The sequence below is a fragment of the Eriocheir sinensis genome, chromosome 13 (genome assembly GCF_024679095.1).
Source record: "Eriocheir sinensis breed Jianghai 21 chromosome 13, ASM2467909v1, whole genome shotgun sequence".
Lineage (NCBI taxonomy): Eukaryota > Metazoa > Arthropoda > Malacostraca > Decapoda > Varunidae > Eriocheir > Eriocheir sinensis.
In genome coordinates, this window is record NC_066521.1 from 4,707,355 (window position 1) to 4,729,521 (window position 22,167).

The 22,167-nt window shown below is 44.3% G+C and overlaps 1 long non-coding RNA gene across 1 annotated transcript; it reads left to right on the forward strand.

Moving 5' to 3' along the window:
- Positions 1-12,771: 12,771 nt before the first annotated feature.
- On the forward strand, positions 12,772-22,150 carry LOC126997905 (uncharacterized). Its single transcript, XR_007752461.1, has 4 exons — positions 12,772-16,117; positions 17,399-17,578; positions 18,519-18,578; positions 19,584-22,150. It is a non-coding gene; the product is annotated as an uncharacterized LOC126997905 (long non-coding RNA).
- Positions 22,151-22,167: the final 17 nt, after the last annotated feature.

Genomic DNA, 22,167 nt, shown 5'->3' on the forward strand with positions numbered 1-22,167 from the left:
TGACTAAATTTGAACGAAACTAAAAGCTCGTGTCAAAATGTAGCGACAGAGCCTAAAGAAAAATATTTATTAAGCGTTAGCGACGGGCACTTTTGATAAATATCTATCTTAAAATTATGTAGAGTGCACCTGTGACCACCAATCACCACAAAAGTACGATTTCGATAGGATATAATAATTTTCATGTCGCGTGGAGGGGTTGCCAGATGTCGCTTTCTGAACGAAACTTACTGGACAGTGTGTCACTACTCTCTATAGCCGACTGTACCTTGGTCTTGGCCCAGGAGACCTGGAGTCCCAAGGGCTTCGTCTCCTCGTGCAGTGCCTCAAAAGCCATCACCAAAACCTCTAGCGACTCCGCCAGGATTACTGCATCATCAGCAAAAACAAGGTCAGCGACCCTGGTATTGCCAATGGATGCTCCACAATGACTCTGGTCCACAACTCTGCCCAGTACCCAGTCCATACAAGTGTTGAAAAGCGATGGGGCAAGAACACAGCCCTGCCTCACTCCCGCATTCACGGGAAAGAACCTGGACAAGCTCCCCCACACTCTACAGCACTCTGTCCCAGAATACAGGCCAGTCAGCAGACCAATAGTCCGCGCAGGTATGCCACGGAGTTGCAGAAGATCTCAGAGTGCCTCATGATGCACTGAATCAAACGATTTCTTGAGATCGACATAGGCTGCAAGCATCCCCTGTCGAAACTCACGTCGGCGCTCCATCAGTACGCGAAGCGCTAGGATACGGTCAGTTGTTGACTTACCAGGCGTGAACCCAGACTGTTCAGGTCTCTGCAGCCTCAGCAACTGGCTGCGAATTTGCACCAGCAATAGGTGGGCAAGCACCTTGCCTGGATTGATCAAATTTACCCCTAAACCAATAATATTCAGAGCTACATTACCTGCGTGTGGTGAGGACGTTGAGATCTCAGAAAGTTTCACGTATCTTGGTAGCGTAGTTCATAACAACGGTGAGTCTGGTCAGGAAGTCTTACGATGGATTGGTCTGGCCCACGGTGTTGTGGACTCGCTCAACACAAGTATATGGCGTTGTCGATACCTGTGCAGGACAAAAATCCAGATCTTCAAGTCCCTTGTGTTCCCTGTCTTACTCTGTGGTTGTGAGAAATGGACACTAAATGAAGATTTGGAGAAGCGGATTGATGCCTTTGGTAATAAATGTCTACACAGAATCAAGGGATATCGCTGGTATGACTTTGTGTCAAACCGGTGACTACTGCGTGAGACTGATTCGACATATATTACCTGCATAGTCTGTCAGCACCAACTCCAGCTATACGGGCACTGTAAGGTTCGATAAACAGATGTGTGAGTGCAAAGTTTACTGGTGCAGGCTGGTACAGGTGCGTAGTGCGTATAACAAGCGGAGTGTGGAGTGCAGATGGTGGGAAGCAGCAGGGTTTACAGCCAGGTGGGTTCTGCCGGCTTTGTGGTGCAGAGGGCTGGCATCGCGTCGATGCCGATGCATTGTGAAGCCTTGACTCTATAACCAATACTCCTTACATCTCCCTCCCCGGGCGAAGAGATGAGAGGACGAGGCGGTCTGGCCATCGGCGATTACGTGTACTCCGACGTGGTGCTGCAGGCGTTGGCAAGGAGAGTCGTACGTCACGGTTGTCAGCTCTAGAGCGAGTGGCTCGGGGTTCGTTGGAAGGTGAAGCCTGTGTCCCCAAAGTCTGTGGCGTCTCTCCGGCATCGGGAACTTGCTGATGTCGATGATGTAGAAAGCGACGGTTCCTCCAGAATATCCGGCTACTGGGAAGTTTTACGTGGTAGTCTCGATGTTTACCGATACCAACCACTGTTCCCGTCCTGTCCCAGCGGTTAGAAGTACGGTCCTGTATCCGTACAGGTGTGCCGATGCAAAGTGGTGGTTGCGGCCTCGCGGAGCGGTTGTAGTACCACTCTGCTTTCTCCCTCCTCAGAGACTGCTTGGCGTCACACTCCTTGTCGGCTGCCTGCCACTTGGGAGCGAAGGCGCGCCGGTGGGCTGGCACTGCGGTGCGGAGAGGGCAGCCACACAGCACCTGAGCTGGGCTGAGTGGCCATCGGGGCGTTGGGTGTTCCGAAGCTCCATCAAACCCCAATCAAAGGCTTTGTCATCGTTGCCATTGGCGGTGCAGACTTTGGTGATGAGGTGCTTCGCTTTCTTCACAAAAGCTTCCACGTGGCCGTTAGATTGGGGGTAACTGGGGGAAAACAAGACATGATTAATGCTCCATCTCCTCACAAAGGACTGGAAAGCTGAACTAGAAAATTGGGGTCCTCCGTCAGTTCGAAGGCGGACTGGCACACCCACATCCCTGAATATGCCACGCAGTAACTTAGTTGTGACTCGTGACGTCGCCTCACGACCATATTCCGTGATGCATGGCCATCCAGACAAGCGGTCAGAGTATATGAGATAGTCCTTACCGGCGTGGGTGAAGAGGTCTGCTGAAGTTTCCTCAAAAGGGCGCGACGGTAGAGGGTCCGACAGCAGCGGCTCCCTCAGCTGTGACGGCAGCATTTCTTGACACCACACCGTCTGACGGGCCTGACGTTTCGTCGCCTCGACGCCCCTATGGGAGTCGTGCAGCCGGGTTAGGACGTGGCGTCTGAGCGAGGCAGGGATGACTAGTCGGGAACCATATAGCACGAGTCCACCCTCCGTGGATAGGTCATCACGGAGCTTCCAGAAATCTCGCAGTGTTGCTGGTAAATTTTGCCGGTTTGCTGGAAAACCTATGGAGATATGATAAATTCAGCTCTGGTATGTGTCATCCTTATCTGTTGCCTCGTGTACCTCTGTGATGATGGGGTCAGCGTACGGGTCTGCAGGAGTCTCCGAAATCTTGCAGGCCTTGAGCACCATACACTTGCGTATGTGGTGGGCCACTTCAGACTCTACCTCGGTGTCGGCAGGTGTCGGATCGTCAACGGGGGCACGGGATAGGGCATTTGGAAGTTCATGCTCCTTACCCTTACGCCAGATGGTAGTGAAGACGTATGGTGAGACTTTCTCTTTCAGCTGCTGAATACGAGGATTTTCAATGGAATCCAGCGTGTGGTGATCGAGGATGGTGATAAGCGGCTTGTGTTCCACCACCAGCTGAAAGTTAGGAAGACCTAGCAGGTACATGCGACATTTTCTCATAGTCCAGACGACAGCCACTAGTTCTAGCTCCACCACAGCGTACCTGGTTTCAGCGTCGCTCAGAAACCGTGACCCACACTGTATTAACCTCCACTTGGCGCCATGACGCTGCAGTAAGGCGTATCCAAGTCCTTGGAGGCGGGAAGCATCCGTTTGCACCATCGTTGGTAAGGTGGGTTCGAAGTGAGCTAAAACTGGGGGTGATGAGAGGGCCTTCTTCACGGCCTTGAAGGCAGCCTAATGAGCTGAGGTCCAAACGAACTCCCTCTTAGGGCTGAGTAGCTCCTTCAAGGTGTCTGCTGCCACCTCAACCTGTGTGGAAAAGTCAGCAAGTTGGTTAACAATACCAAGGAAAGACCGAAGGCCGGTGATGTTGGCGGGAACTGGAAAGTCTGCTTTTGCTTTAACCTTGGTAGGGTCAGCATGTACACCATTATCTGAGATGCCCGTATCCACAGAAGCTGGTGGATGGTTTGGCAAACACAAACTTTTTTCGGTTGATGGTGATGCGATGTTGCTGAAAGCACTCTAGTATCTGCCTTAACCTGTTCAGATGCTCCTCAAAAGTGGTGTCCCAAACGAGCACATCGTCGACAACCTTGATACACTTGTCGACGCCTTCAAGTGCAGTGTCGACATGTCTGTAGAACTCGTTGCCTGTTGACACAAATCCCATAGGTTACACAGTACCTTCCCCAAGGTGTAATAAATGCAGTTAGGTGTTGAGATTCCTCTTCCAAAGGAATTTGCCAGTATCCCCACATTGCATCTAACGTGGAGAAATATTTAGAGCCATAGGTTACCTGCATCACTGTGGAGCGGGGTGACGGGGATGGATGTGCTGGTCGAAGCACCTGTCTGTTGAGCCTTGGCAAGTCGACCATGATCCGAATACCACCCGACTGCTTCGGGGTGACAACCATGTGGTGGCACCACTCAGATACCTCGTCACCTACCGCTTTAATGACGTTTTGCTCCTCCATACTGTCCAGCAGGGTCTTTGTCTCCTCCCGCCAAGCCAACGGGATGGAGTTTGCCGTATGTCTGGCGTCAGGGCGAAGGTGGATCCTTATGGGAGGCCCCACCATCGTGGCAAGCGTTGCACCATTGTCGAAATCCCCGGGATCCACCAGAACGTCTGAAAACTCCTCCAGGAGAGCCTTGCACCCTGCCTCCTCCTGACTTATCTCTGCGCTGCACCGCACTGCAGATATCTGTTGTGGATAGTGAGCGAGGATTATACGTAAGGCACGAGAGTCATACCAGGAAAGCAGAGCATCGTCGACACCCCGGAACACGCTAATTTTAGTGTCAACGGAAGCTTCTCTGAACGTCAAAGTGGCGTTAAACGAACCAACAGGGGTCAACTGGTTCTGGTTAGCAGCCAACACCTCTTCCTGGCAGTGTGAAAGCTCACTTTCGCTGATGCCGAGAAGTCTAAGCTGACGTAATCCATTCGCATTGACCTCGGCGTCGATATTGAGGGTGAACTGTAACTTGCAGTTACTAGCTATAGGCACTTCCGTGCTGGAAACGTTGATAAAGACCTTTGGCGCTCGGTAGTCAGACACAGCAAATCGAACATCCCTTATTGCGTCAAACCTCAAATTCTCACATCAATGCATCGATGCAGCAAATAAAGCGAACAGAATGTTGGGCTTCATTAAAAGAAACTTTTTATTCAAGAATAAAGATGTAATACTCCCGCTCTACAATAGTTTAGTCAGACCCCACTTGGAATATGCAGTACAGTTTTGGTCTCCCCACCATGCAAAGGACATTGCTAAACTAGAAGATGTTCAGCGTCGAGCAACAAAAGTGATCCCTTCCTTGCGCAACAAATCCTACGAAGAAAGGCTTTCCACCCTTAACATGTTCTCTCTTGAGAAACGTCGCCTCCGAGGAAAACTGATCGAATGTTTTAAAATACTTAATGGTTTCACGAATGTAGACAGAACAAAATTGTTTATGATCGATGACACTTTGCAAACGAGGAACAATGGCACAAAACTCAAATGTTGACAAGTAAATTCAGACTGCACCAAATTTTTCTTCACCAACGTTGTAGTGCGAGAATGGAATAAGCTCCCACCATCAGTGGTCCAGTGTAACACGATTGACTCCTTTAAAAACAAGCTCGACCGTCACTTCCTTGAACTTAATATTAACTAGAGTAGAAAAGCAACGTTTTGGAGCCATCTGATTAATGTAAAATCACTTAGGTTTAAGGACAGACCACCTAGTCTGGACCATGGGGTCTGTGTGGTCTGATTTTCTATGTAAATCTATGTAAACCTGTTGTCTCCGAGCTGTTTGAATACTAGGCGTCAATTCACTCACCCCTTGTTGAGCGCACTTCTTGTGGCACACGCTACTGAAGTGTCCTGTTATTGACACTTCTTGCCCCAAGCCCTGCACTGCTCCTAGCGCCCCCGTGGATGTGGCTCACCACTGCACCCTGCACACTTTGAATCACTAACCTTCTGGTGATGACAAGACATGCTACGGTGCCAGTTTCTTTTACTCACCACTCTCCCTACCATCCTGCCGACTCTGGTTAAGTCCGTTTTGGTGTTCATGGCCAACTCCTTGCTGCGACACAACTGCAAGGCGTTGGGTAGGCTTGGGGGTGGGTCGATTGCTAGCAGCTTCCGTCGGAGGTTTTGGTCTGTGACACTAGACGTGATGCGGGTTACCAGTCGGGACTCCAAGCAACTGCTGCATAGCACTGCATCGTCGGCCAGCTATTTAAGGGTAACAAAAAAATCGTCAAATGGCTCACCCTCGTGCTGCCGGCGTTCCTCAAACTTCAAGCGCCCGCAGGGCAACATTCCGTTGACGCTGGAAGTGTGTTGTGAAGCGCTCAAGAACCTCCCTCACTGGTAAGGTGATCCCGACAGCATGCGCCAAAGTGCCACGCATCTCTGGGCTGAGACAGGAGTGGAAGTGTGCCAGCTGGGCTCGTGCTGGCTGGTCCCGAAGCTGCAGAAGTTCTTCGTAGTCTGCCCACGCACTACACCACACCTTGAACTCCTGCAGAGACACATTTGGTGAGAGTTTATGTGGAGCCTCGGCTTGGGAACGGCTGTTATTTCCTCGTTTTGCGCTCCTTCACGTTCACAGTCACGCGTCGTCACCACTCGTGATAATAGCTCCTGCGTCACCCGGTGATCATCTGCGGCTTGGGCTTGCTGCACCTCCAACAGTGAGGAGAACTTGTCAAGAACCTGCGCCGTTGCCACCGCTGGAGTCATGTCTACTTCTGCACCGAGAGCTTGTTTCCTCGTCTGCATCGTGGCGATCTTGGAGTCACTGTGCACTCATCCTACTCACTGCGCCATGTAAGGTTCGATAAACAGATGTGTGAGTGCAAAGTTTACTGGTGCAGGCTGGTACAGGTGCATAATGCGTATAACAATTGGAGTGTGGAGTGCAGATGGTGGGAAGCAGCAAGGGCGACGGCCAGGTGGGTTCTACCGGCTTCGTGGTGCAGAGGGCTGGCGTCGCTTCGGTGCCGATGCGTTGTGAAGCCTCGACTCTATAACCAATACTCCTTACAGGCACGTGGCACGCTTTCCGGAAGCTGATCCTGCTCATTGAGTTGTCTCTGTAAGAGACAATCCTGAGTGGAGGAGGCCAAGAGGACGCCCACGGAGTTTGTGGCTTGAGCAAGTCGATAGATCCTGCTGGGAGGTACAGTACTCGGGTTGGGAAGGGGGCCTGCATGGAGACTCGCCCGGAGAGACCACTGGGCATGGCGTCGTAGGGTGGGCGAGGCGACGCGCCCCCCAGCGTATGCCCCCATTGATTGATTGATTGAGACATTACCTGCATTTTTTTTTTACATTGCTGCCTATTGCGCCGGTAGGCTTCTTCCCGGTGGATCCTGATGGTCGGTCCAAGGCTTCATTCCGGTGGGTCCTGATGGTCGGCCCAGCCCGTTCTGGCGCAGGCGAGTGTTTATAGTGGCGCCATCTTGCATTGGCTCATGCTTCCCTCCCAGAGCTCATTTTTGATCCTTGAATCTAGAGTCCGGGTTGATAGGTGGTCTTCTGGACAGCATGTGGGTAGTTTCAAGCCACTCGGCGGCGGCTGAAAAATCCCAGCTTGGTGGCACCGGGCGGGGATTGAACTCGCGTCCTCCTGAACACGAGGCCGTTACTTTGACGACTCAGCCACCGCCTCCCCAATGTTCTCTAGTAATTCAGTAAATGCATTTTGAAGCATGGTTATGCTGTTATACTTCCCCTCACTTGGCCTTGCCAGTGACTGTAGAAGGGGAGGGGAAGGAAGACTGTAAAAAGAATTCCTATCTGCTATACACACACACACACACACACACACACACACACACACAAAGTTATATGAGCTTTTTTGCAGGTGATGCAAAGTTAATAAGAAAAATGAGGATGGAGGAGGACTGTGAAGAGCTGCTAAAAGACCTGGATAGAGTGTATAGATGGAGCCAGTTATGGGAGATGGAATTTAATGCAAACAAATGCCATGTCATGGAAATGGGGAAAAGTAAAAAAAGACCAAGGAAAACATACAGGATGGGAGAAGAAAACTTAAAGGTGGTACATGAAGAAAAAGATTTGGGAGTAATGATGCAAGACACACTATCCCCAGAAAAGCACATAAACAAGCTGTTTGGAGAAACCTACAGGTTTGATGCAAAATATAAGGATATCATTCCATTTTATGGACAAAGAAATGATGAAGAAAATAATAACAACACTGATAAGACCAAAACTTGAATATGCTGCAGTTGTGTGGCTGCCTCACAAAAAGAAGGATATCAGAAAGTTTTAAAGGATACAGAGAATTGCAACTAAAATGGTCCCAGAACTCTCGAATATGACGTATGAAGACAGATTGAAGGAGATGGACTTGACAACACTGGAACAAAGAAAGGAGAGAGGAGATCTGATCACGCTGTATAAGTTGGTAAATAACCTTGATGAGGTAGACAGAAATGATCTTTTCTTAACTGCGAGAATGCAGGGGCTGAGAGGACATGGGAAGAAACTTAATAAAGGGACCTGTTTGAATGACCTGAAAAAGTATAGTTTTCCACATAGAAGTTAACACATGGAACAGCTTGCGGGAATAGGTGGTGGAGGCGAAGTGTCCAACAAATGAAGGAAAGGCCGGATAAATGTAGATATGGAGACGGGACTATTAGTGCTTAGCTCAGGCCCGGTAGACGACAAATAGGTAAATACAAATAGGTAAATACACACACAGACACACACACACACACACACACACACACACACACCATATCATTTATATAAATGTTTGCTGTTTATATAAATGATATGGTGGATAGAGTGACCAGCTATGTGAGTTTGTTTGCAGATGATGCAAAGCTATTGAGACTAGTCAATGATGTGAAAGACTGTGAGGCATTGCAGAGGGACCTGGACAAAATATGGGAGTGGAGTGGTACATGGCAAATGTAAAAAAATAGAGTTTGGTAGGAGTGGTAGATGTGAATATGATTATAAGATGGGAAGTGAGATAATATGCAAAGGAATGGAAGAAAAAGATTTGGGAGTGACTGTCTCAGAGAACATGTCACTGGACAAACACATCAACAGGATAACAGGACAAACTATGAATTTGCTGAAGAACATAAGGATGGCATTTGTGTATTTGGACGAAGAGATGATGAAGAAAATAATAGTTACAACGATAAGGCCAATGTTGGAGTATGCAGCAGTGGTCTGGTCTCCTCATGAAAAGAACATAAGAAAGCTGGAAAGAGTACAGAGAGTGGCAACTAAGATGGTACCGGAACTTAGGGATCGGACTTACGAAGAGAGACTTAATAGCATGGGGCTCACAACCCTGGAGAGAAGAAGAGAAAGAGGAGGCCTGATAGCGGTGTACAGCGTGGTGAGTGAGGTGGAGAATCTGGACAGAGAGGACCTGTGATTTTAAGGAAAAGTTGGATAACAGAGGCTATGGAGACGGGACAGCGCGAGCGTAGCTCTTTTCCCGTATGTCACAACTAGATAAATACACACACACACACACACACTGGAACAGATGAGGGAGAGAGGAGATCTGATTGCAGTATATAGGGTGCTGAGTGGGATGGAGAAGGTGGACAAAGAAGATCTAATAGTATGGGATACAAGAGAATTGAGAGGTCATGGAAGGAAGATGAAAAAGGAAGCCTGTAGAAGAAACATAAAGGGCCAGTCTTACAGTCCAGTACAGCACGTTTGTAAGCTCCCCAACCAAACACAAAATACGACGAAAATTCCTTGTATAGTGTTTTTTTTCTTCACATTTGTTACCTTTTTTTATGCCCTTGAACTGACTCCTCTGCTGTAAAAAAAGAAGAAAAAAAAATATACAAGGAATTTTCGTCGTGTTTTGTGTTTGGTTGGGGAGCTTACAATCGTGCTGTACTGACTGTAAGACTGGCCCCAAAGAAGAACAGCGAGAGTAGTGGAGGCCTGGAACAGCCCGGAAAAAGGTGTGGTCCATGCAAAGATGATTCATGAATTTAATGCCAAGTTGGATTATAGTAGATATGAGCTGGGACAGTACGAGTGTAGCTCCTCTCCCGTATGCCACAACTAGGTAAACACACACACACACACACACACAAACAGCAGACAACAGCATGGGGCTCACAACCCTGGAGAGAAGATTTACAGAGATAGATTCACATAGAAAATCAGACCACACAGACCCCATGGTCCAGACTAGGTGGTCTGTCCTTAAACCTAAGTGATTTTACATTATTCAGATGGCTCCAAAACGTTGCTTTTCTACTCTAGTTAATATTAAGTTCAAGGAAGTGACGGTCGAGCTTGTTTTTAAAGGAGTCAATCGTGTTACACTGGACCACTGATGGTGGGAGCTTATTCCATTCTCGCACTACATCGTTGGTGAAGAAAAATTTGGTGCAGTCTGAATTTACTTGTCTACATTTGAGTTTTGTGCCATTGTTCCTCGTTTGCAAAGTGTCATCGATCATAAACAATTTTGTTCTGTCTACATTCGTGAAACCATTAAGTATTTTAAAACATTTGATCAGTTTTCCTCGGAGGCGACGTTTCTCAAGGGAGAACATGTTAAGGGTGGAAAGCCTTTTTTTGTAGGATTTGTTGCGCAAGGAAGCGATCATTTTTGTTGCTCGACGCTGAACACCTTCTAGTTTAGCAATGTCCTTTGCATGGTGGGGAGACCAAAACTGTACCACATATTCCAAGTGGGGTCTGACTAAACTATTGTAGAGCAGAAGTATTACATCTTTATTCTTGAATAAAAAGTTTCTTTTAATGAAGCCCAACATTTTGTTCGCTTTATTTGCTGCATCGATGCATTGATGTGAGAATTTGAGGTTTGACATGATTTTAATCCCCAAGTCCTTAACGCACTGAACGCTTGTGAGTTTAATGCCGTGTATTTCGTAATCGAACTTCTTATTTTTGTTCCAACTTGAAGGAGCTGGCACTTGTCTACGTTAAAGGGCATCTCCCATTTATCCGACCAAGCTGAAATTTTGTGCAAATCCTCTTGGAGGCTTTGCCTGTCTTCGTCAGTGAGAACCGAGTTACCAATCTTTGTGTCGTCTGCAAATTTACTAATGCGATTATTGAGTCCAACATCCACGTCGTTGATGTAAATAATGAAGAGCACTGGGCCAAGAACCGAGCCCTGAGGGACGCCACTCTGAGTTAAATCCGTCTATCACAACTCTTTGTTGTCTGTTGCTCAACCAATTCGCGATCCATTGGTTTACTTGACCGTCAATGCCTATTTGCTTTAATTTATAAAGTAATTTATGATGTGGGACTTTATCAAACGCTTTCTGGAAATCAAGATAGACTACGTCCACTGATTTGGTTACGTCATAAATTGAGAAGAGATCGTTATAAAAGGTCAGTAGGTTTGACAGGCAGGATCTTTTGTTACGGAAGCCATGTTGTGAATCCCCAATTAATGAGTGGGTTTCGAGGTAACTCACAATTTTGTCTCTAATTATGCTCTCGAGTAGCTTACCTACAATTGAAGTTAGACTAATGGGTCGGCAGTTACCTGGTATTTTTTTGTCTCCTTTCCTAAAAATCGGTGTCACATTAGCCTTTTTCCAATCCGAAGGGACGATGCCTTGTTGCAAGGACATATTGAATACGGTAGTGAGGGAGGAGAGTATTTCGCTCTGTTTCTTTAAGCAGTATAGGATATACTTTGTCGGGTCCGGGACTTTTATTTGTTTTAAGTGAATGGAGAGCTTTAAGGACTTCATCGGTTGTTATTTCAAAATTAGGCAATGCATGCTCGAGATTTACTGGTGTTGGTGGTAGCGAGAGGAAAACTGTTGGTATTAAACACCGAGGAAAAGTAATTGTTTAGGAGGTTTGCAATGTGTTGGCTGTCAGTCACTAGTGCACCGTCGCTGTTTGTTAAAGGTCCAATACCACTTTTGATCGCCTTTCTGTTGTTTATGTAAGTGAAGAAAGATTTCAGATTATTTTTACAGTTGGCTGCAATATTTTCTTCATATCTATGCTTTGCCTGACCTACTAGTCTTTTTACTCGTCGCCTGGCATCATTATAAAGTCTAATGTTTTCGGGCGTGCTTTGTTCTTTCTTTAACCTGTAAAACAATTTTCTCTCATTGACTGATTGTTTAATTTTGCTATTGAACCACGGTGGGCTTTTATTAGTGTTAATTCGCTTCTCGCACAAGGGGACGAATGTGTTCTGCTGAGTGAGTAAGTGATTTTTAAGGCTTAGCCAGGCTTCATCTACGTTGCCGTCATCTGATAGTTGTATTTCTGTTAGTTTTTGGCGGATTTCTACGAAGTTAGCTCTTTTGAAATTGGGCACCTTTACTTTATTTTCAGTCACTGATGATTGAGCTCTAATGTCGACGCGCACTAATTTATGATCGCAAGAACCGAGGTGTTCTCCTACCGTGACATTACTGACTAGGTTATCTTGGGTCGTTATAACAAGGTCGAGTATATTATTTTGTCAAGTTGGCTCAGAAACCATTTGGCTTAGATAATTTTCTTCTAGAAATTTGATCATTCTATGTGACTCGCCTTCTGTACCTGACAGTGTCGCCCAGTCGATATGGGGGAGGTTAAAGTCTCCTAATATCAGTGAGTCGTTGTTATTAAGTGACTGCCTTAAGATGCTGTACATTTCAAGGTCGTCATCGAGTGATTGCCCGGGAGGTCTGTAGGTGACAGATAAATTTAAATTGACTTTTGCAGTGTTTACTCGCACGAACAAATGTTCAACGTTACTGTTTCTTGGTGTTTTGTCAGTGGGTTGCAAATACCTTTTGACATAAAGGGCGATGCCACCGCCTCTACGGTTTACACGATCTTTGTTGAAGAGTCTGTAGCCATCTATGTTGTATTCGGAACTTGAATCAATATTTGTGGTGTCGACAAATGTTTCGGTTATAGCAATTATGTCAAAGTTTTCTGTTAGAGCAAGACATCTCAGTTCATCAAATTTGTTTCTTAGGCTACGTGTAAAAGAGAGGTCTCCTCTCTCTCTAAGAGAGAGGAGACCTGATAGCGGTGTGCAGGGTGGCGAGCGGGGTGGTGAATCTGGACAGAGAGAACCTGTGTGTGTGGAACGAGAGAGAAACGAGAGGACATAGAAAGAAGTTGAGGGCGACTACGTGCAGGCGAGACGTGAAAAAGTTTAGCTTCCCAAACAGAAGCATTGAGCTATGGAATAGACTGCAGGAAGAGGTGGTTTGTGCTAGAAACATTCATGATTTTAAGGAAAAGTTGGATAAGAGAGGATATGGAGACGGGACAGCGCGAGTGTAGCTCTTTTCCCATATGTCACAACTAGGCAACTAGGCAAACTAAGTAAATACACACACACACACACACACACACATACACACACACACACGAGAGAGAGAGAGATCTGGGAGTGACAATACAAGATAATCAACAGTGAGTCATGTAAACAGGATACTTGATGATACGTATAGAATGGTAAGAAATATAGGAATAGCATTCCATTACATGGGTAAGGATATGATGAAAAAGATGATAACCACTATGATTAGACGAAAATTGGAATATGCAGAAACTGTGTGGTCTCCCCATAAGAAGATACACGTAAAAAAACTAGAAAGAATACAAAGGATGGCAACGAAAATGGTTCCAGAACTGGAGGGATTGTCATATGAAGAAAGGTTAAAGGAAATAGACCTGCCAACATTGGAACAAAGAAGAGAAAGGGGAGACCTAATACAAATTTATAAGTTCTGGAATGGAAAGGAAGAAGTAGATAATGAGGAGTTACTACTAAGAGAAGTAAGAAACACCAACAACACACGAGGACACAGTAAAAAATTGAGAAAAGAAAGATGCTCGAGACATAAAAAAATGTAGCTTCCCACAAAGAAACATAGAGGTTTGGAACAGGCTAAGTGAGGATGTAGTATTGATGAAGAGTGTGCACAACTTTAAGGAAAAAGTGAACAAATACAGATATGGAGACGGGACCACACAAGCGTAAGCCCAGGCCCTGTAAAACTACAACTAGGTAAATATGCACACACACAAGCACACACACGCACACACATATACACACACCACTCTGATAGTTTAGTGAATAAGGAAATCTTTGTCCTGACAGACTCTGGCCTGGCAGATTGAGGTTCGAGCTACATTCAGGCAGGGATTTTTCTTGCTGACAAGAAGTGGTTACTGGCCCCCCTAAAACGAGGGATTGGATGTGTGTTGTGTGAAGGTCCCGCAGTGCCCAGAGACTGCCTATATTGAGCTTGCTCTAATCGTGAGGGTACTTGCTGGTGATGATGAGTCCAGCTCATGATCAGGCCATGGCCTTCACAAAGCATCTCTTGACTACCAACATCGTGGAAAAAATGGATGAATTCAAGCAAGACTTACCTAAAGAAATATGTGGTTAAAGATGAGGTTGAATCAAGGGCTGAAAAGGTGCAGGAGGAGCTGGGATCAGTTGCTGACACGCTTCGTGCCGGCCAAGCAGATCTCAGTTGGGCTGAGGTGGCGAAGAGAGACAGGAAAATGAAGAAGAATCTCCTAGTTGTGAAAGCTTCTACTCGGGAAAAGAAGGCAAAAGATATGAATGATGAAGTCTCCCAGGCATTGAATGGTATTCAAATAACTGATTCAGGATTCACAAATGGAGGCAATATTGTCATGAACTTTGACAAGGGCTGAGGCTGCTAAAAAACTGAAGTCTGTTGAGCAAATTCGTACCAAAGATGAAACCAAGGATCATGATATGCAATGTGTATAAAGAGACCAAGGAAAAAATAAAGACCATCCTAGACTGCAATGAGTTCCTACACACAATTCAGGGTGTTGAGAATAAAATTGAGCCTGCAGCTGGCGGTACGATGTACTACATTTTGAGTCGCGAGCCATCTGTGAGAGCTGATTTATAAGAATCAGGACAAGTTGAAATTAGAATGGGGAATGTACACAGTGAGAGACAGATACCATGCAATTATGTGTTATCATTGTCAGAGATATGGCCATCTTGAGGCCAACTGCACTACCAAGAACAATGAAGAAGCCCCAAAATGTTAAGTGTGCTGGCAATCATAAATCAAAGGATTCCACCATGGCTGAGAAGAAATGCATAAATTGTTTGAGGTACAAGAAGCCTGAAATCAGTCACTCAGCGGGTGACCAGTGTTGTGTAGTTCTTCAGACTGAAATTGAGAGAATTTGTAACATAACTGACCATAACTATCAATTAGTGTTTGGGACTCAAAGATAAATTGTGTCTGTTTAATGTTCAGTAAGTTGTAAATAATCATTGGATATCTAATTGTGATACTACAGTACCCTCTCGAGTTTCGCGCAATCCGAGTTTCGTGATCCTCGAGTTTAGCACTTAGTACTGTACTAACTTAAATTCTTACCATCCCGACTTTCGCACATTACCGCCCCGAGTTTCGCGGTGCTTTGACATCTACGGGTCGCGTCTACCTATACCGTCGGCGTCATGCATGCTGCCTTAAAAGGCGGTGTCCAACCATTGGGGCTATGGGCAACCGCGGTTGCCCGTATGCCCAACCGGGTGCGAGTTAATTATTGGTTGTCCGTATGAATGGAAAACGGTTGTGAGTACAAGCGTGGGTACGTGGGTACCAAGGAGACTATAGAACAGGAGAGGGGGCCTCTATGGGAAACCGTGGGCGGGTGTTGGTGTATGTCGGTTGCAACAGATGGCGCAGGAGCAGCGTTGTTTACATCCAGGCGCCTCCCCCCCTCCAGACCCACCCCAAGCCCCCAGTACCCATCAGCAGTGTTGCTACATGGGATCAAGCAGCAAATGTTGCTACTTTTTGTCTTCAATCTGGATATTCCCCATTTTAAATAAAAAAATAAAGGTAGATAAATATTAAAATGAACAGTAGGAACTATATATATATTTACTAGGTAGATATAGCCTGACTGCATGTCATGTGTAATGCTATTATTGTTATATTATTATACCGCAATTATATTACTTTCTCTGCATTTGTGGGAGGCTACCAGTGGTTAGATGTGATTTATGTGTTTAACCTTTCTGTATACATATCGGAATGAACCAAGGTTGTAGCCCTACTGCCGTTCTTTAAAAACTATGTGATCATGTTTTTCTTCCAAACTCATTGTTTTAGCACGCACGCTGACTTCCATCAGTAATGATTTACATTGAATCATTGGTTTGTAGGGGAAAAGAGTGGGTAGATATAATTATCACTGTCTAACGTATATTGGTTATTATAGCGCTATTCGCAGCAATATCTTTCTCTGCTCCGATTGCAACGCTGCCTCGTTCAAAAATCATAACACCGCCGCGGCCGCCACGTTTACCAGCCGGAGCCTCAAATCATGTCCCTTTGTGGTGATATAGAGGACACAGCCTGGTGTGAAGCTACATTTATTACGGAAGGATGCCAGCCGGGGGTAAGTGATATATATAAATAATGATAATGTGGAAATTCTAATCATTTTCACGCTGACAGCTGTTCTGAACTTGCTAACTGCATGCCTCCCCTCCTCCCGCGGCAAGAGGCCGAATGGCCTACACACGACAGCTCCAGATTCCTCCCCATTACCACCTGTCAGCCACGTCCATGTAGCTATCCAGTCTACTCTTAAAACAAGCTATCGTCCCTGCACTCACTATGTGATTGCTGAGTCTATTCCATTCCCCCACCACCCTATTACTAAACCAATGCCTGCCCATTTCCCTCCTAAATCTATACTTTTCTAATTTAAGTCAAACTGCATGTTCTATCTTGCCAAACATCTTGTGCAAAAGTTAACCAGCATCTTCACTCTTTCATCCCTTACACTGATAAACTCTGGAACAGCCTTCCTTCGTCTGCATTTCCTCCTGCCTATAATTTGACCTTCAAGAAGAGTGTATCAAGACTCTACTTTTGTCTGTTTGGGAGTGGTGAGTAGTGGGGCTTTTTTTTCTAGTACGCTTTGTTGCCCTTGAGCTGTCTCCTTTGTTTAAAGAAAATAATAATTAAATAAATAGAAGTTGGCCGCCAATGCTTCCAACACATTTTGGTGCCATATCTACAAGTGGCTGGTGACTAAGTATCTCAGCAACCTGCATGCATCCATGCCATTCCTATCACGGTGCATGGAGCAAGCTTCACATAACACTCAGACAGAGACAGTTTAATTATGGTTATATATCAGACTCAGTTTATTGCTCAGTCTATTAGGTGCAGTGCTGTTAATATTGTTAGTGGTAATATTAGTACAATTAATGTATTTATTTTTATTAATTTATCAATATTTATTTATTATATTCTTAGTGTTTGAAAATTCCAATACTAGTATTAAGATATACAAAAATATCAGAAATATATTTATACTCATTAATTATTATTGCTTTTCTTATTATTACTTCCTTCAATGTCCTGGTACTTTGACATCTAGTGCTTTTCCGTCTAGCAGCCAAAATTGTGGTCTTTCTGAATGTGTATCCCCTAAGTCTTCATTGGTGTAACTAGCTATATAACATAAAAAACTGGATGTCTCTCCCTTCTCACCCAGTTGTCCCCGTACATCCTTTCAGTATCCAAAGAATTTCAATTTACATCTTATAATCACTCAACTAATGCAGTGCAATCCTCATTTCTGTATTTTACCGTTTGGACATACTCTTTCCTTCCATGTTCCACTGTCGTATGTTATTCCACATCTAACACAACCACATCCCAATAGATCCGAACACGTCCGATATCATCCAAGAAAATGTGGCAGCTGAAGGGGAGAGTCCAAGAAAGAGGCCAAGGGTGAAGACAATTAGCCACCCCCTGAAGTACATGGCAGCATTCAACCCTCTTGCTGAGCTGCAGGAATGTGCTCCCCATTGCAGTGCACCAGCTCCATGTACTGATTTTGGTATGAATACTTCATCTAGTGTTTGTTGATTGTTGTGTTATTAATCTAATTATGACTTCACAAAATAGACTGTGCAAGTCACTTAACACATGCCCTGCTCAACATCACTTTTAAGTTGTAGAATTCCTTCTTATGGATGCTGATTTATGTATCCTGAAATGATTGGATATTGATTGTCTTAACATTTTTTTTGTCCATGATCACTGAACCATGTTACGGTATGTCTTTGGGTGCAGATCCAGGAAATGATTTTGGGGTGGGACGTCAGACTTTTTGCGGGTGGAAGGAGCATTAGCATTACCGATTAGCCATTCTCGGCAGTCCTGGTCTTGAAAAACTAGTGGAGTGACCTAAATCAATGGGTATAATGGCCTGGACTTTGTGCCAAAGCATTGTTTTAGCTGCAGTGCGCTTTTTAGCTAGTTTTCCTGTATCACTCAGGACCATTGGGGGGGGCCCGGGACCCCTGGCCCCCCCTTGGATCCACCAGTGTAGCTACCTGCCGCAAATAATAATCAGCTGTAGTCAACCCTTGCTTTAAAGAACCAATATGGAGGAAGGGGGTGATGTTATATCCAAAAATCTTTTACATCTGAAGTATCCAACCTTTTTGTGTATAATAAACCTTGTTTGTTACATGAACTTAAAAGTTCACAATTTTCATACATGATTCTTTTTTCCTTGTATTTGATGATTAATCCTGACATGTATTTCCATTATCAGTAGGTAATATATAGTAACAAGACAATAATACACATTATAACAATGTATATATTATAGCCCAATGAGTGCAAGAGATCATTTACCTCATCAGTGACGCCAAGTCCGGGAGTCCTTCCCTAAATTCTTTGCCCAACTTTGTGACACCAAGTATAATAACTAGTTTTAGTAACCATTTGCATCCATTTTTCACTTTGATTAAAAAATTGCCTCTCAACAGGGTGTGAACTTGATGGGGTTGGAGGAAACTCGACTCGGCCATCAAGCTCACCACAATATAGTAAGGAACCTCTTGTTCTCAGTGATAATTTATCCTCTTTAGTTACTATTCCATGTTGCTTTAATCACAACTAATGTGTTGGAAACATTACAGCTTAATAACATACTTCACATCTCTGCATACAAATTGAGTTCAATATTTAACTGTTACACCAGGAGGCTTCATATCTTAAAAAAAAGGTATGTAAAAAGGTTGACATTTTGAATGATATATTTAAACTCTTTATTATGTTTCTATGGCTGTAGTACCGTTACGATTAGTCGAGTGATCAGCATATGGGTCTTATGTTTTTGACAGCATAGGTTCAAATTTTGCCATAGGCTGGCAATTGATAGTAACAGTAGTGTCCACAGATAACTACCTGTTTCTTGTTTATCCTGTTCCACTTTAAACCATGACTGGCCAATCTTTGAAGAGGTAGCATAACCTTGAAGTGCCACTAACAAACCTTTGTCCGTTCTTCTGATGTGATCCTTTTTTTTTTTTCCCCACCTGCCTATAGCGCCGGTAGGTTTTCTTCAGGGGCCTGGCGGTCAGCCCAGGCCCGTCATGATGCAGGCAACTTTTTTTATAGTGGCGCCATTTAGTATTGGCTCATGCTGCTGCCCAGAACTCATTCTTGATTCACTTGGATGGTTTAGCAGGGCTTAGGTACGACTGACATTGCAGAAACAGGGAATTTTTAGATTTTTAGTGTGTTAACACATTGACAAATGTTTTAGTATGGACTGAACATCAAAGATATATATGGAAAATGGGTGCTTGTAGAGCTTGACATTATATCTGTCAAGAGTCTCCAGTTGTATCCTCTCCCCCATTTCCTGAAAATATTACTCTTGTCAGGCAATCTAAGTGAAGCCTTCCATCGAAACTGGCGTGCAGACATAATGTCAATGCTTAGATTCACTGTCCTTATAGCACTGAAAATAATGCAATTACATGCACATATTTTATTATTTAGAATTGTGATTAATTGTGATTAAATATTTTTTCATGTATTTTCAGACATGAAAAGTGAAAATTGCTGCACACAGCAGTCTGCCGTCTGCACCGGGAGGCAAGGCAGCTCAAAGCCCAGGCTGTTACAACTCCTGGGAAGTTTTTGCCCAGAGCCAGCAGTTTTTTAGATCTAATAAGGATGGATTTTTTTCTGAGGTCAGGTTCAACATGCTGCAAGATGCCAAGATCTAAGCGTAGTAGGAGATATGGGTTACAAGAGAGGAGGTTTGCTCTGGCCTTATACTATCAAAGTCCAAATGCTAATAGATTTCTAAGCACAGTATTTCACTTGCCTTCAATTTCAACACTTCACTCATGACTCAGGGGTATTTCAGTACATGTTGGCTGGAGCAAACAGACTCTGACAGCCCTGCAGCAAAGAGCACAGGCTTTGTCAAAAGAAGAGATACTTCGTGGGATTTGCCATTATTTAGTATTACTCTTGTTACGCCAAGAAATTTTTTCCATATACTTTGCCAAATATTGCAAGTAATGCACCATTGTTGGGCTTGCCTGTTATAAATCAGATCTGTTCAATTAACAAGCTTTGGGTGTCTGCCACTTTCCAGTTGCAATGCAAGGAATCCCCTGCCAGATATCGCATGTAATGCACCATTGTTGGTTTTGCCTGTTATAAATCAGATCTTGTTCAGCTCACAAGCTTTGAATATCTGCCATTGTTTATTTCAGGTGTAATGCTTGGAAGCATTTGTTCTCTTCCCTACCCAACAGTATTCAATGCTTTATTATGGATTTTGCCTGTTATATTTAATCTTGTTCAGGTAACAAGCTTTTGGTGTCTGCCTTACCTAATATGTGCTGCAGTGACACTTGGCTTGGTTTCATAATGTGAAATACAGCATGTTATTTCATCACACTAAGTGTCTATCATCACGTGTCTGGCATCATTAATGTGGCTTCCAGGAGTAATCTTTTTTGTATTACAGCTTGCAATTTTTTTCTGCTTTATAATTTGATATACATAATCACATTATGATTTTTTTTTTTTTTTTTTTGACAAAATGTAATGGCAGTTGATATTCTTGACTAATGCCTCATAAACCTTGTGAAAAGTAATGCTTTTTTGAAGGGGGGGTGGGGGGGGGGGACTGGTTTGTTTGGTTGGCCAGTTCAAGGAGTTTCATATCAAATGATTTTATTACATCCAACTTTAATGTGTGCTAAAAACATATATTTTATTACATCCAACTTTAATGTGTGGTTCCTGCAATAAATGCTACATGTTTACTGATGTAGCCTATGAAATACATATCACTCTCTGCCCTGTAATTTGGTGTGTCACATACTGCAGCATAACTTTCCTGCTATTTTCTTACACTATGAGTTGCCTTATTTTGTCTCATTTGCTTTTATCATATGTGCCTCCGCTGCAGAGTTGTGCCTACTGAGCTTAATATCTTCATGACCCAGACACCAAGGTCAGAGCTTGTGAGACCATACCGTGTCCTACATCCCATTTTCACCTCCAGGCTCGCCTGTCTCCCAGGACCACCAAGTTATTGCATTCCATTTAAGACAACTCATGTGTTACCTTCTTGATGTCCTCCATCATGTATTTCAGCATGTTTTATGATGCTTTGCTCTTATATTGATGTGCCTTGCAACATTTTTATACAGTTTTCATTGTATATAACGCACCATTGTTGGTTTTGCCTGTTATAAATCGGGTCATGTTCATTTAACAAGCTTTGAGTGTCTCCCATTGTTTATCTCAGTTGTAATGCTTAGAAGCTTTTGTTCTTTGCCCTGTCAAACAGTATGCAATGCTTGCCATTATCTAGCACTTGTACAGTTAGTATGATATTTTTACTCAGCTAAGAGCATTTTGCAAAAGGTAAAGGTACGCTGTAGCAGCGCGTGGCCTCGGTGCTCATCTCTGTAACATTGGCCCTTGAGCCTGTGGTGTTAGGGAACCCATTGCCCTGGGACACAGGACCAGTGTGACATCCGGGTTACCACAGTTGCAAAGGCATTTTAGTAATCTAGCATGCATAGAATGTTGTATGCATTGCTTGTATTTAACACTTAAAGCGCGGGCTAGATTTTGCCGCGCCTGGCCTGCCACGCGGGCATATTCACTCAAAAACACACCTCACTTCAACCTCAAGTATCTTCTCTCTTACTGAGCTAACGTTGCTGAATGAGGTATCATTGTAAAGTCCTTTTCCTTAGCTGTCCTTTGACGTTAATTTGAACACCATATAAGCATTGGTAGAACGAGTACTGAGTTATGAAGTAGGAACTATGAAAACATATTATTATAGACAGATACCCACCTCTATTCTTATTTTCTATTATTTAGCAATAAAAAGCATCACTTTTTTACAGCTTCTGTGTACCATACCCATATAAAGCTCAAAAACGGCACGTTTACTGTGCTTGACGACAAACTAATCAAATCTGGCGGCGCGTTCATTAAAAAAATGCCATGTCCACTATTGTGGACACCCGCGCTACGAACCCATGCTCCGGCTGTCCACTATTGTGGACACCCGCGCTTTAAGGGTTTTAACCCTTAAAGCGCGGGTGTCCACACTGGATATGTTTGCTACACACACACACACACACA